General features: G+C 49.4%; 1 protein-coding gene across 1 annotated transcript in view; it reads left to right on the forward strand.

Annotated features, from left to right (window-relative positions):
- Positions 1-13,255, forward strand: part of DAG1 (dystroglycan 1) — a 55,289-nt gene that overhangs the window by 23,535 nt on the left and 18,499 nt on the right. The gene's annotated exons all lie outside the window — the stretch shown is intronic.

A 13,255-nucleotide genomic window follows, 5' to 3' on the forward strand; every position in this document is an offset into this window, starting at 1 on the left:
GGTTTGCCTCATTTCTCTCCCCGGGGTCAGCACAGACCCTACCTAAGGCTGGGCTCCGCCCTGTTCTGGGTGCCCCAAGGCAGAGAAGATGGCTCTATGGGAGCAGAGCTCGAAGTAATGAAAATATGGGCATAGAGGCACTGCTCCATCCAAAGGATTACAAAGTCTGACTAAGAAATGCAGGCATGAAGGGGAGAGTGGTTTTTGGGTGTCCAAAGTGTATGTGTGGAGCAAGAAGAGACAGTGCTTGGCTCAGAGAGTCTCGAACTGGTACAAAACCCAGCTGAGTGCTGGTTTTATTTTCCTTGTTGCCTCAGCATGGCATCTGACTCTGTTTTCCTGGGGCAAACATTGGCGCTTTGATGACTTTCTTTGCCCCCATTCCTGGGATTCTTGTAGAGGGAGCAGGTAAGTCATCACATGCTCTGCCGTGTTACTTTGCAGTGGGAAGGAAGTCAGTACAGGATCTGTCCCATCTTCTTACTCCATTTTTTTTTCCTCTTTACAACTTAAATTCATGTTTTAATTTGCCCGCTTCAGTCAGGAGGAGGACACAGCTGTTGCCATCTTCAGTGTGCAGCTGTGAGTCCACGCTGCTGTCCCTTCAGAGCCATCTGGACTGTCACCTAGGAAGCTGTGGGACGCAGTGTCAGTGTGCCGGGAAGGCAGGCTGCAGTCTTTCGTCTTCTGTGTAAAAACTGCAGTGGCAAGGCAAAATAGAGGGATACAGCCTGTGCTCGCGCTATTTGAAATACACTGTAGCTTGGGTTTTTTTCTCTCAAAAATATGGAGGTCTTGTTTCCAACCTCTCTGACCTGTACAAGATAGATCTGTGAGGAGGGGAAAAATTATTGGATTTTTCTGCAGTGGCAAAACCTCTGGACCATTTTTTGAGGACTGATACCAGATGCCATGCCAGCTAGTTAAGTGTTGCAAATGTGTTACGCTATGTGGGCTCTGTGGCTGCTTATGGAAGAAAAACATCAGTTTTCCTTGTCTTATCCTTGCTGTCTCTCTGCCTCCCGTTTTTCCTGCATGTACTCTGCCTTTACCCGGGTCCCAGTTTTAAATAATGCATCTGGTGGCCGAGCAGGTCAGTTTGATCATATTTTTTTCAGTTATTGACTGGGCTCTCCCTGCAGGCAGGAAAAGTCAGGAGTACAGAAACTTGTGTTAAGTGTCTTTACTGCCATATGAAGACTTTCATTTAATTTAAGCTGAAACTTGTCAGAAATGGATTTAAAAGCATGTGTTCTGGAAAGTCTCTTGGGCTTTCTTGTTTGTGGAATTTGGGCACTGGCAACAGCAGGATGTGCTTGTGTTGGAATTGCTGCAGGGGGCTTGCTTGCAGCAACCTTTGAAACTTCTTTGACGAGCAGGTGCAATGCTACCTTGCTTGCAGAGAAGGCCACGTTACCCTGCAACGTGTTTAGTGGATCATGCTGGCTTTGTGCGTGTCAGGGTTGATTCTCTAAAGGTAAGCCCTTTTTGGCCAGATCCTGAATTGAAGTAGTCTGAATGGTCTTGCATTGAAGTAATTCAACTTGTCTCTTGATTTCTCAATACCAGAGCAGGGTGGGGAGAAAAGCTGGAGCTATCTCTGCGTTGGTGGACCCGTGATGAGCAGCTTCAGCCTTCCCTGCTCCTGGCTGAAGCCATGAAGACCATGGTCAAAACCAGATGAGGCTTATTTTTTAATTATGTAGTGCAGGTAAACAAGATAATTTAGCTGAAAGATAATGCAGTGAAATTAATGCTGCAGGGATGTGATGCAGACTCTGTTAGTGTCTTGTCTTTCAAGGGGCTCATCTTTGCTTTTTCATTTAAATCAATCTTCTTGCAGAGCAGTTGGGAAGCAGATGGACCTGTGAAGCCACGCGCTGTCCTTCTGCCTCAGTGGGTTTGTGCTGTCAGTGATCTGTTGTTTTCGGACTTGCTGTGTGAATCAAAGGCTGTCCAGCTCGGGCCAGAGGTTATTGTGAAGAGCAGAAAGTTTTACTGAAGCAGTCCAGCCCTTTGTTCCCTGGGTTTCTAGCAAGAGGCAAAGGCATCTATAAAAATGTGCACCTGCAGGAAGAGGTTATCAGTTTGGTTTTTGGTGATTCTTGAATTTCTGCAAGTTTAAGGGAATGTGCTGCCCAGCTGGAAGCTGCTGATCTTCAGGGAGTTAATTCCTCCTCCAGAAGCTTTCTCTGCCTCTGTGGCATGGGAGCAATGCTGCTTCATTTTGCAGCTTTCCCATTTTATGCTTGATGGTTAAAGTTGGAACACTTATATCTCATTCTGCCAAGAAGCATTTAGAATAGTTTTCGTGAGAAACATCAAAAATTGCAGGTCCACGGCTGATGCCCTGGCTGCTCTGCATAAATCACTAGGTGGTAAATATATTTAAATGAAGAGCTATGGCAGTCTTGCTAGCTGAGTAATAAATCAGGGCTGAGCAGCTCCATAAAGTTGTATCTTAATGCCTTGGCTTGGAGTCGTAGGGTGGAGTGGTAAAGCTGATGGAACGGCGGGATGTTTCTCAAACAGAATGTGCCTGCCCTTAGTTACGCTGCCACAAAGAATATAAACGATGCTGCATACGTAACTGAAGTGCTGAAAATGGCTTTTTGTTGGTGTTGCTTGCCTTGTTTCGTGTGTCCGCTTAATATCAGCTGTTTGTGCTTTACATCTCTCTGGTGGCAGCAGCAGATCTTGTGCCTGGCAGTCAGGTCCCTGGCAGGGAGGGGAGAGTCCCCCGGGCAGGTAGGGGACTGGCCTTGCCTTCCAGTCCTGTGCTTGCTGCTGAAGCCCTGGTGTTGTGACATCAGCCTATAGGAAATTATGGTGCTTAAACACTTTCAAGGACCTTCTTGAAATACTTCATTATCTGAGGAATTTTGTGGAATACCCAGAAGGTGATTATAAACCCTTGGAATGTGGCTGCCTCTCCATAAAGCAGTCCAGCCAAACAGCATTTTGAGGCAGCTTTTGAATATGAAACCTCATCAAGATTTTATTTCTTTTTTTTGGTTTTTTTTCAGATTTGGATTTGGTTCCTGCAACCCTTGGGCTGTTTGTTCCTCACACTAGAGGAACACCTGCCCGAGCTGCCCGCTCTCGGGTGCTCCAGCGCTTCGCTGCCTGCTTCAGTACCATTAGCAAAGCTAATGCTTGCCTGGCGGCTGCTGTGCTGCCATATCCCAGGGAAGCCTGAATGCTGTTTGTGGTGCACAGGGCTGTTCTGGTGATGGGAAAAAAAAAAAAAAAAAAAGTACTCTGCCACTGTGTGGCCAAAACATAGGTGAGGGTCCTGCTGCCAGCCCTCTGGCCAGGCTCAGGTGTACCACCAGAGCTGGAGCCTGGAAAGGGTTTCCTTCAGAGCAGGATTTGGAAGTATGATCTGGTTTCCTAAGAAGGGGCTTTGCAGGACTGCCCTGCCCATCAGTCTGTCCTTCACCCCTCTAATAGCTTCTGCTTGCTAATTTAATAGAAAGAGCTTTATACCTTTTTTGGTTTTAAAAAATAGGTAGCAAAGTAGGTGGGAGAGTTTTGGCTAAAAGGGCACACCAAAGGTCACCTCTCTCCTCTGTGCGACTCGTGTAATGTGTGATGTGCTCCGAGAGCCAAACTGCGGCAGAAACTTCAGCGAGATTTCCTGCCTTGCTAGACATGGGAGTTTATCCCTCAGGGTCTTTCTCTTTTTGTGTGGACTCTTTAGTACTTAATAAGACAAAGTCCAGTGGAAGCTTCCTCTCTGATTAGGATATTCATCATTTCTCTTCCGTGTGGATTCTCTGAAGCCTCATAGGGAGTTTTGTTCAGCCATTAATTCAATTAAGAAATCAAGCAAGAGATGCAAATCTTTTTAGCCTCATTGGTTTTGGCGCTCGTGACTACATCTGAAGAGAGCATCTCCTGCGTAGTACAACAGGGCAGCTTAGGGAGAAAGTATTTTTCCAGGCTTCAGCTGAGATTTTGGGTGCTGCTGGAGGCTTGTGGATGATTTTGTCCCTTTGGAGCATGGAGTGGAGGAAAGACAGTGGTCACCTCTCAGTGACGGTGCCTTGGTTTAAATCAGTTTATGAAGCAGCACCTTTGACAGAAAATGGATTTCCAGCTGGGTGACTTCTATCAAATGTCATTAGCTGGTGTGAATTAGACTTGAAACAGCTGGTGGATGGTGAGTGATACCAGGGGACAGGACATACAGTGGTGAATGTCATGCCAGCTGCTCTTGCACATGTCCTTCAGCGCTAGCTGGGGAACGACCTGCCCTCTGAGGAATACAAGATCAGGCTCTGATGCCTCATAGTCCTTGCATTTAAAAAGTGACATCTTGTATCTTGCTTCCTGCTGGTTTGTGCTTTCTCTTCTTGTCGTCGGGTGCCTCAGCTGTACTTTCTGGCTAGAGCTGCTGAGGGGTCCTCTAGATACCTGTTAGACTGCCTTTGTTAGACAAAGTTTATTTTGCCTTTTTAGAAATTGTCATTTGTGCCTTTCACAGATGGGAGTGGCTGAGACACAGTCCGGGCTCTTAATATACTTGGGGAAGGCAGAGGCAGTCTGGGCTGATCTTACTATGCTTGAGGACTTGTATTTTGGTGCAGGAATCCACATTAGTTTTAAAACCATCTAAAACTCAGCTTTGTCCCTGCAAATTCGCATGTAAACCAGTTGGACCCCCATGTAAATCGTTTCTAGAGAGTCCAGAATCAGACTTCAGTGAACACAAGCTGCTATGGCACAGTGAGCCCATGGAGGGCCAGGGAATTTACCTTGAGAGTCCTACATCATCTACTTTCAATGTTTCTAGCAATTAGCGCCCCTCAAATCCAAGTGCGGTGTTGTGGGGACTGGTGTGCTGCCTTGTGTACATTAACTAGTGAGATAACTCTTTTGTGGTCCAAATTCAAATTGCTCTGATATTTCAGAGTGGCGCTTTGGTCTCGTCTCTGTCGGCTGCCTACCCAGGCGCTTCTGCCAGCCGGGTTTCCTCTGTCCCCAGCTCTCCCGCAGGATGTGGCTTATGCTAAAATGCTCTTCTGTAACGTGACTGTCTTCAGTATTAACTTCAAGCAAATTCAGCAAGATACGAAGCTTTCCTGACAAAAGAGAAATCTAGAATCAAAAATACCTGTTTTATCTTGGTGCCTTGAATTCTCATTTTTACTAAATCTTGGAAATTGATAAAGCATTCGTATGCATGTATATATATACATGCCTGTCATGTTTGTCTTCAAAATATGCATTTTTATAGCATTTGTATGGAAGGAGCTCTTAGCCCCATCTTTTTTTGTTTGGTTGCGTTTTTTTGCTTTAACCTTTTGTAGTTTTAATTTCCTGTGGATTTTAGCCCTAGCTTTAGCTTACATTCCCTTAAATACAGAATTAAATATTAGGATTTTTTACACTTTGTCGCTCTGTTTGCAGACAAAACCAGGAGTTACAAGTAAAGTTTTGAGGGTCTTGCACTGGCTGGCTATGCACTGGAAACCCAAGCGAAGCCAAAGCCAGGTTAAACTGCATGCCCTTAGGCAGACAGACCCTTGCTCTGCCCTGCTACAGCTGTATATTTAGCCTATATGCCCTTTCCAATAACAGCTGGGAGAAGATGCCTGGAGAGGAATGCGAGTCATCGTTTCCCTGAATGCCGTCCCAGGATCCTGCTATCTGTCACGAAGTGCTGCTTGAGCCAGAAACACTGCCTTGGTAACTCTGCCTTCTATAAAATTGTCCCATCCCACTCTTTTTTTTTTTTTTTTTTTAACCTTCATGAAATTTTAACATTCATGTTCACAACTTCATTGGGTCCTGGGGGAAACTCTCGTTTGTTTGAGCCTGGTTCAGGTTAGTTTGGCTTCTGGTCCTTTTGTTAGAGGAGACCGTGGGCTCATTCCCCATCACCTTCATGCCCCAGTGCATCCCACTGTGTTCTCCTCCAGCTTCCTCCAGGCAGGATCCATTTGCTAATGCGGATGATCCCCGTTGCCCTTCTCTGCCGGCCCTCCCTTGAGACGGGGCTTTGTCGGAGGGTGCAAGCAGTGTTTTAACGTGTGGGGCGGCACTAGTGAAGCTGTCCTCAGTGGTTATTTGGAGTCCTCTGCTTCTTGGTGGGTGTTTATATCCTAATTTGCTTGCTGCCAGCAGCCAGGAAAATGGCAGTTCTACCTGACTGCGATGTTTGTAATTACAGGGAAAAAATGATCTCTGAGGCCTTCTAAATACTTGGGAAGATAATATCTGAGTTTCCTTTCAACTGAATGCACTTGAAGATACGATCTGAGTTGGCTGTCTGGGAATAACAAAGTGGGAGGAAGGGATTGATTGTGGTTGCAGAAACTTTCATCAAAGAGTCTGAAGTCTCGCCCAGCCAAAATCTGCAGCTGCCGGTCACTGCCGTGGGTCAGGCACAGCAGCCATTCGAGGCGTGGCTCAAGCATAGGACAAGTAGCACACAGGGGCTGCAAGGGCCTGCTTGAGCAGGACTGTCAAGCAGGGGAACATCCATATGGTCTTCCAGCAAATGCGTCAGGTCAGTGTGCAAGTGTGTAGTCAAGAGGCGCTTGTGGGCACCGTACTCACTCATTCCTGCCTCCCCGGGGCTGCAGGAGGCTGGGGAAGGTGCTTGCCTCCAGAAGAAATCTTATCACTGCACCTTGCAGGGGAAATGTACTCTGCAGCGGAAGAAAAACACGCTCTGTGTCCAGCTCGCAGAAGGGCTCTGGTGTCCTTTGTGCTTCTGCTGCTGCCCTGCAGTGCCCCTTGCACGCACCTCTGCAGGAGTGCCCCTGGCTGGGGGCTCTGGGGCTGCCGGCGCTGCTTCCCCCCTCCACAGCTCTTGCTGGAGGGAGGGCTACCAGGAGCACATCCTCAGTGCTTGCCTTTTCCAGGGCAAGAAGTCTTCCCGGGAGCAGAGTCCCCAGCTGGGAAGGGCAGTATAGTGGCCCAGCTTCTGGACAGGCAGATGCAATACAAAATTCTGCTTTTTGCATATTTTCTCTCTCTCTCGGAGCTGCCTCTGCAGGAAGTGCTGGAGATGACACGTCCTAATGAACACAAAACCTGTGTGGTGTCTTGAGCCGTCCAGCTTCCCCTAGCCCTTTGCCCAGCACTGTGCTGTCTGTCAGTCGGAGCAGAGGCATTAGTTGGTGTCTCTGGTCCCAGGCTGGGGGAGAACTGTGAGCAGTTTTTGTTAGCTAAGGGGCGACATGAGATGCAAATGCGAGGGCTGTGGGAAGGCTTCACCCCTTCTTGGTGGCACAAAACTGTAGTTTTCAAGCAAAAGGTAATGGAAGATAGTAGAAAGCTTCCTCTTAGCTACAGGAAAGTTAAATATCTTGGTGCTTACTCTAGCAGAATAAAAACTGCTGTGAGGTGTCAATTGCTGTGACCACTTCCCGTTCAAGCTTCACGAAGCTGCTTGTGGCATGTGTGACTTGAAGCAACAAGTCAGTGACAGTTTGCAGCTGCGTTCCCCGTCAGCAGGAGGGTGCTGCTTGTTTCCCTGCCCGGCACACATTTTTAGCACTGGTGTTTTGGATTTGTTTGGGTTTGGTTTTTTCCCCTAGATTTTTTTTTCAGTGTCAGGGTTTCCTGTTACTGACAGTAGATGCGCTGGAAATGAGCAATGCGGAAATACAAGAAAGGATGAGACTGAAAAAAGCATCTTTTTTTGTGCGTATGTCCTTTGAGCTAGGTCTCAGTTTGGTTGGGCGTTTCATGTGGTAATAATGCGGGGTGGGCATAGCTGCAGAAGAGTATGTTGAAATGCAGTTTTAGGGTGAAGAATCGAGTACAGCTTGGTTTGTACCTCCTGGGCTGATGGCGTCTGGGGTGACCAGCTAATGCTGGCAAGCTTGTTAACTGGCTGCGGGGGGCAGAGGGTGGAAGGGGCTCCCGGGGCTTCAGGAGCGCTGATCTGGGTCTCTCTGCTAAGGCAGCTTTCTCTTGCAGTCCGATCTCTGATGCCGAGCTGCCTGCTACTTTGGTTTTGATGTACGCATGGCTATAGGCAGGCAGCTGTGATTGGAGCGTTAAGCCAAAAACTTGCGAATGAACTTGTCTTTTAGAGAGACGTCCAGTCTCGGTGTAAAGCCACCATCCCTGCAGATGCCTGGTTAGCACTGTGCAGGACAGGATGCTGTTGCTCTGGGCACAGCTGAGCGGGGAGCTGTGGCTAGTGGTGAACCTTCCTTCCTCTGCCTTGCCTCTTCCCTTGCAGCAGCTGCATGCCGGTTCGTCTGTGTGTGACGAATGCGTTTCTGTGCAGTTGCCCTCCTGTATGTCCCTTCCTATAACTTATTCCCAGCACAGCAGCATCTGGAGCCTGGGTCATCTTCTGCAAACGTATGTGGCTGAAGCCATTGAGGCTGGAAATAACTCCGAGTAATTTGCAGCATGTTCCCGTAGCTTATAACGTAGGCTGTTGGAGGGGCTGCTGCCTTTGTTTCAGGGTACGTCTGGAGCTGGGCAAGTGCGGAAACTCTTACTGTTTCCTAAATTTCACGCTCCACAGTGTTCTTTGTGCGTATAATGTGTCAAGCTTGCAGACTGGCATGCTCTTAGTCTTGAGGAGACTGTATCTATTAGTTCATAAACTTGGTGATGGGCTGGTCTGCCCAGATGTGCTGCCTCCAAGCTGTTTCTCCCTCCTGCCCCCTCCCCAGACTCCTTTAGCGCAGCACAGACGTGCACGGAGCACCAGCCGCCTCTGCCTGGACTGCACCGCCGGGCTGGCACCATCGGTGCCTGCTGTCGTGTTTTGGACTGGGGAGCATGTACGGCAGAGTGCCATCTTTGTGTGCCTGGCTGGTGACGCTGGATTTCATCATTCCTCCTGCTTGCTGCCTTGACACGCAGACGCGCAGTAGCTGATGGGACTTGCCCAGAGATCCTCCTGTGGAAACACGCACGAGAGATCTTTGGAGAGACAATAGCTCTGTTCTGGAAAGTTGCACTGGCCCTTTTTAGCTGAGTTTGCTTCCTTAGAGAAAGGCCACTCGTTTAAAGCTTCCTTTAATGAGGATATTGGTAAATAAGCAATCAGGTAAGTGGGATTCCTCCAAACTCTCCTAAAGACCTTCTTATCTGGAGCAGAGAATTGCACGGCAGTTACCTGAGCTTTTTGCATGCTAGGCTCAGTGGCATTAATATGCTGGCAGTGATTAATTACCGCAGCCCAGTGATGTGATTGTGTGCTTGAGCAATTGGATTAGACACAGCTGGATGGAGACTTCACTTTCACTGGTTCTTGCCGAAGTGGTGGTGTAGTCGGCCACAGAGGAAGAGTCATGTCTTAGGGCAGCCATGCTCCTGCTGCCAGGACTCTTCCCCTGGCCCCACACTTCTGATTCCGCGGTGGGCAGAAGGAAAGGTCTCTGGGAAGATGTGTGGCTGGGAGTAGCTACTTTGTCCTCCTCTCAGCCCTTTCTTTCAGTCCTTGCTCCCATCTTCTGTCTGCGCTATTCTGTGTTCCTGAATAAAGAAGGTAGAGCATGTCCTTAACATGTCAGTGGGCCTTGTAGCTGCATGGAGCAGGAGCAAGCTCCAGCACTGTCTTGACAAGTCAGCATCATATCAAGCTCAGCATCATATCAACAAACTTCACCAAGCAGGCCCAGTTCCTTGTCTCTGAGATGGGGGTTTGGCACTGGAGATCAGGCATCAACATTGGCACGTGCACCGAATGCTAGGACTGAAGCAGATGTTGATACTGACTTTGATGTTTCATCCAATGCTCTGGAGGCTCAAAGTTGAGACCAAAGGAGCTCTCACAGAAGCAAGAGGATAAAGTCAGTCCTTTCAGAAGATCAGACGGAACGAAACATCCTGAAATTCAGGACTAACCTGAACTTTCATGTTTGTTCTGCGAAACTGGGCAGTACAGATCCTGCTGGAAGAAGGAGCACTGTGCCATGTAGAGAAGCTGGGGTGGTCCAGCCTTCCCTCATAACTTGAAAGTGCTGTCTAAGTCAAGTCAGCCCTATGGCCTGATGCTTCCCAGAGATCAGCAGAAGACCACCTGCAGAATGCCATCTGCGTTTGGGTTTTGGCCTTGTTTTGAGCTTGTGGGAAACTGTGTGAAACGTTGAGATTTTTGCTCCCAGAGAGCTCCAGCTCCTTGCCACTTATTGGTCATGGACAATGATCCAGAACGCTGACATTTTCCGCATATAACAGGGATGGTGTCTCAAACAAGCGAGTCTGGGTTTTGCCCATGGTAGTACCATGTGAAATGGTGTGGGCTCTTGAACTTGACAGAGGCACCATGCAGGTCCCCAGTGCTTGTTCCAGCCTCGCTGCAGGTAACGTTCCCTCATTCTGCAGCTGCATCGAGACCTGCAGTGCTGGTGGCCAGTGGACTTGCTGAGCAGCACTAATGGCTTTTAGGCAGAGGACCTCCTATCCCAAAAACTGTTTGGCCTTGAAGCAATAGTCCACGTGGACCCTCAGCACCACAGGGCAATGCCTTGTTCCAGCTATCTGTAGAGCTGTACCACGCTGCCTTTCCTCCTTAGCACACAGTGTGAGAGGCTGGCAGTGCTTCAGCTTCTGTCAATTGTTTGGTGAGGTGGAGCTGTGTTAAGAGGGTGGGTTTTTTTTGGTGGTGTAAGTTTGTTCTCATTTCTTCTGTGTGTGTTTTTTTTTTTTCTGTTATCAGCTACTGAATTCCTCCTATACCTCCTGTGTGCTCCGCTTCCACATGCGGAGACTGTTCTTCTGTAGTTCCCCTAAAATGAAATTCTGAATTTGTGCAACCTGCAAGTGTCACACAAGATCTTAATGGCCAGTGCGTGAGTTGCTTGGCTGAGGGGGAGGTATCAGATGGGCAGTGTTTGTTGCCTGCTCCGATAATTGTTTCTGAAATGGGTGATGACTTCATCTTCCTCTCCTGCTCGCCACAGATATCAAGAACCAGCTCCTTTCTGCCCAAATACTCCTCTCCATCCAAGAAAAACGCCCCAGGCCAGATCACATGATTTGGCTGAGCAACACAGAGCTGCACCATGCTCATGCATGATCTCCACTGCAGCTGTGACAGGCCAGGGGCAGGGGCTGGCCTGAAGACGTGGTGCTGAACCTCTCCAGGCGTCTTTACAGCTCCGTGTGGTTGTACACTGGGTGTCTGTGTGTCTGGTTGTCTGGGGCGTTTCTCCTCTGCTCAGGTGTGGAGGCTCAGTGCAGCTGTGAGAGGCAGCCATGTTTCCATGCTGATAGCATCTTGGCCCCACAGCAGCCACAGAGCTGCCGGATTCTGCTGCTGCCGCCACATTCCTCCCCCAGCTCCTGGCAAGTCTCCGATCCTGCCTGTACTTGCTGTGAGGGTTGCTTTCTAGTCCCTCATGCAGCAGGACTTTCCAACAAGCAGGCTTCAGGAGAAGTAGCTCGTGGACAAGGTGTCATCACTGCAGTGTCCGTACCCTGGACTCCACAGAGGCTGAAGGTGGTGGTTCGTCTTTCTGCTTATTTAAGGCACTGTGCTAGGATGAGAGTCCCCTGGTTTCCTGCTGTAATGATCAGTGGCCTCCTCAGGACCTCTTGCAGAAGGCTGTTCCATCTCTGTAGCTCATTCACAGCCTATTGGATATTCTCCACCAGACATCTGCTTGCTGAGGTGACTCTGGGTTCATCCACAATCAGTTGGTGTGTGCCAGACTCATCCTTCGACCATGCAGGGAGCTGATAGGAGAGATGTGCCCCGTAGGAAGTGTGACTTGTCCTTACCTGCCCAGCCACTTCACCTTTTGTGATGATAACCTCTGGAGAAGCAGCTCAGGCTTCTCACTCCAGGTGAAGACCACGATGTGGTCAGTTGCTTTTGGGAAGAGCCCAGACTTGGCTTCCCTGTTGGTTCGTCTGGTGTATTCCTGTCCCAGTCAGTTCAGGCAGTGGGAAGGACAACAGCAGTGAGGGAATGGGCTTTCTTCTGGTGCCGCATCTCACACCAACCATCCTCCCATCTGTCTTGTGGTTTCCAGCAATGTTATTCTGCCTCCGCTGTTTCTTTTGCCTTTCACTTGAGACAGGCTTTCCGCAACTGGCAGTGGTCAGATCAGATGTCTGCCTCGTGGATGCTGTAGCCAGAGGTTATTGCATTCAGCTCATGATTTCTGCTACCCACAACCCCCTGTGCTAGCTGTGACTGTGCTCGCTGGACCCGGTACCTTGGGATGGGAGACGTCAGCCCCTCTGCATGAGTGGTTTGTTGTGAAAAGGCCCATCAAGGGGTGAGGATGTGCCAGTCCTTGCACTTTGCCTCTTGGCTTCTCTAGAGTGCAGGTTTTAGGGTAAGCAACCGAATCTTATCTCTCCTATTATTCCTAGACCCTGCTGTGATAACCTTGGGCTTGGTTGCCTGCATGGACAGGCCCTCTGCCTGCTTCTGCAAGCCTGCAGTGGGCAATACAGGCTTGCCTGGCTGCAGCGCAGTGGGTCGGCTGGTCCTGCTGTAGTGCTGCCCCAGGAGCTCTGCAAGGGCAAGATGCAGTGGGATTTCCCTTCCTACCCGCTCTGGCTCCAGGGTCTCTTGGGACAGCCTGGTGTGCATCACACAACACAGCTGGAACAGGCTAAAATAAATCGGAGCTGTGCTCAGAGGACTGGGAGCCAGGGGTTAGAAGTTGGGCTGGGTCTGCTCTGAGAATTTGGAGCTGCTTCTCAGCCTGGAAAAAAGGAGTTGGTTCAAGATGTGAAAGTGCCTGGCCTGAGGAAGCCCAGTCCCGTGTGGTCCCTGGGGGTCTGAGCAACACCCACTTGGGCCGTGCGTCTGTCCTCCAGTCCTGCATAACTCACTGCCCTGCCCATTACTGCAGATTAGTTAGAGGGCTGTGCTAGCTGCAAACAGAGATGCTAGAGTAGGCAGCACGACTTCCCCCAGGGCCTCAAATGACTCTGTCCTCTTTCATGAACCCACTTGCTCTCCTGTGAACAGGCTGTGAAGGGGAACATGGTGGGGGTGTGTACACATCCATGACTCCTGTGTGCCGTGGCTGAACGCAGTCTGGAGGGAGAAGCAGCTGGGGAAGCAAAGGAACTAATGCACCGAAGGAGCCGAGGGGAGAAAGGAGGGCTGTGATCCAGGGGACCAGAGAGAGGGTGGGGATGGGGAGGAAGCAGGTGAAAGAAGAAAACAAAGTGAGGGAGATCTGGAGATGTTTCTTGGCAGAGTGCAGGGAGGGACAAGCTGTGCAAGCAGGAGGGAGCTGGACGGTGGGTAGCAGTGTGGGACGCAGTGTGTGCATAGCTTACTCCAGTCTGATTTTGGGGTGCG

Source organism: Platalea leucorodia (genome assembly GCF_965183815.1).
Source record: "Platalea leucorodia genome assembly, chromosome: 9".
In the NCBI taxonomy this organism is placed as follows: Eukaryota; Metazoa; Chordata; class Aves; order Pelecaniformes; family Threskiornithidae; genus Platalea; species Platalea leucorodia.